Raw genomic sequence first — 2,509 nt, 5'->3', positions numbered from 1 at the left:
TTTCAAAGTAATAATTATTTGAAAATGAAAGTTTATCTTTTGTTAGGAAAAATAAAAGATTGTTGTTTTGCCTGGAATCTCATAGATGGGAATTAAGCTTTTATTGAACATGTAATTATTGCACAACAATAAGATGAATGTCTCAAAAAGGTCACAATGCATTGCAAGGAAGCGCATTATAACCAGAAAGCAAAAGATACAATTATAATCTAGCTAGATTTCTTGTTTCTATAATCAAAGTAAAACAAGCCAAAGCCTAAATACTATATCTTAAAAAAACCCCAGTACATTAAACACTTGAAAACTGCATCATAAAAATACCTTAAACATGTATTTAACATGCCATTTCAGATATCATATGCTGTCATTAGTTGTCATACCAGTTATGTAACAGTGTCATGTTAACACTATGAATAATTGGCAGTCATAGTGCCTTAACAGTGTTTAAAGCCTTAACAGTTTATGCCATGCTAATTTTAGCTATGTGTATTCTATTTAGCATTGGCTTTATGACAGATTTCTTAAAAACTGACAGAATGTCCCATCCACATAATGTTATTGTACATATTACAACTGTTAATAATATGTGTATATATCTCATGACATCTTTAATTACAGATGGTGCTCCACTCAACATATATGTTATTATAAATCTAATGTGAAGTTCTTTAGGAATTTCTTAACATGTTAACAAACATGTCACAACCATGTCAAGGACTGTAAAGGAATATAAACTTTAAAACCTTGCATTGGTAAATATAAAAACAATATTAAAAACTACTTTAAAAGCATCATTCATTATTCAGCCATGAACATTTTTCATAACAACTGCATATACATGAATATAATTTATTACATATAAGCAATGTCAATTGCAAAGCTGACATTAACTAAACAAAATTACATCTGTCTGTCACAGAGATATGATACAATAAGAGTTAATTTAACAATCAAAAAAAGTAACTAACGACATGCATCTGCTAGAACATGAAAATTATGGCATAAATGAGTAACATCTCAGTATTATTAAAGTTCTTAAAATGTCAATATAGTAACTTGTGTTTATAGAGTTTTATTGGTAACTAAACTTTTAAGGAGATTTACTTCTGTCATGAAATGTTTATGACATTCTAATTACGAGAAAGGGCCCATCATTACATTCTTATGCCACACTACTTGTATATATGTCATGAATGAGCTTCATTACATCTGAAGCATTTTTAGTCTGCTCAAACTTGGGAGCTAAAGTAGGATTAAAATTTGAAAAAATAAATCTATATATGACTTTAATAATCTATAATAGCTGTCAGGTCAATTACTGATAACACCACAATTGTTATACTTGAGACAACATAAATTACTATGGCACGTAATATGACATTTTACTAGAACGTTCAGTTATAATTACAATAAATCATAAAAACTATGCTGAACAGGACAATTGGCAATGATTAACACTTGATGTAATAACATCATAAATTGGTAGCTCTCATAACAATTACCAACAATGGTAATATGACACTGTTGTCATATACTGGATGTGCACTATCACAAAATCTAATGACAGCATATGATATAGCCATGGTATGTTTATAACATGATCATTCCAGTGTTATGAGCAGGAATGAAGTGTTGCCAAAACAGCTAGGTCTATATACATCCAAGAGCAAGATCACACATATGGTGTATGTCTGACATCAATATATACAGTCAGAATGGAAACATTACTAACAGAATATTATACAATACCTATAAAAAGTCTACACACCCCTTAGAAATGATTTTGTTTCATAGCAGCAGAACAGTAAAATGCAAATATTGGCCACTATGATGAAGACGAGACGACTTTGATAGGTATTCATGCCTTGTAGGTGCATTATATCAGCAACATTAACATGTAAAAATTCTACAACTGCAACCTAACTAGCAGATTGAAAGTGGTGACATCCACATTACATCTAGTAAGTGTAGTCCTGTTTGCATTGTAAATCAATTACAGGTTGCAATTGTACATTGACACATAATGCACCTATAATATAGGCGTACCTATTAAAGTAGACAGTTAGCGTAGGTGCAAGGGTGATGTGGCTTATAAAGTATCTAGGAGTGTACATTTCTCTTTTGCACACATTTAAGTCAGCAACATCCAAGATATAAACAAAAGCCAGCACATTTGTGAACTAAAACAAAAACAACAAACAAAAAACTGATTTGAGACTTGAAGCCACTCTTCATGAACTTTCTAAACCTTGCAAGTGGCATGTTTGTTAGAAAAAAACAAACAAACTTGTGACTCACAAAACAAAGGGCCAAGTAAGATAAAAACAGAGCAGCAAACATTTCTGTCAGTAGATTTCCCTCAGGCATTACTAATGTAATTCTATTAATATATTTATATCTTCACATTGTGCAATTTGCACCTAAACACTATGTCTGGGAAAAAACAAAAACAAAAAAAAAACTGTGACTTTCAGGGTTTTCTTGTTTTGTTTTACTGTTTTGGATATTG

The sequence above is a fragment of the Electrophorus electricus genome, chromosome 1, assembly GCF_013358815.1.
Source record: "Electrophorus electricus isolate fEleEle1 chromosome 1, fEleEle1.pri, whole genome shotgun sequence".
In the NCBI taxonomy this organism is placed as follows: domain Eukaryota; kingdom Metazoa; phylum Chordata; class Actinopteri; order Gymnotiformes; family Gymnotidae; genus Electrophorus; species Electrophorus electricus.
Note: the sequence above shows the minus strand (reverse complement) of the source record.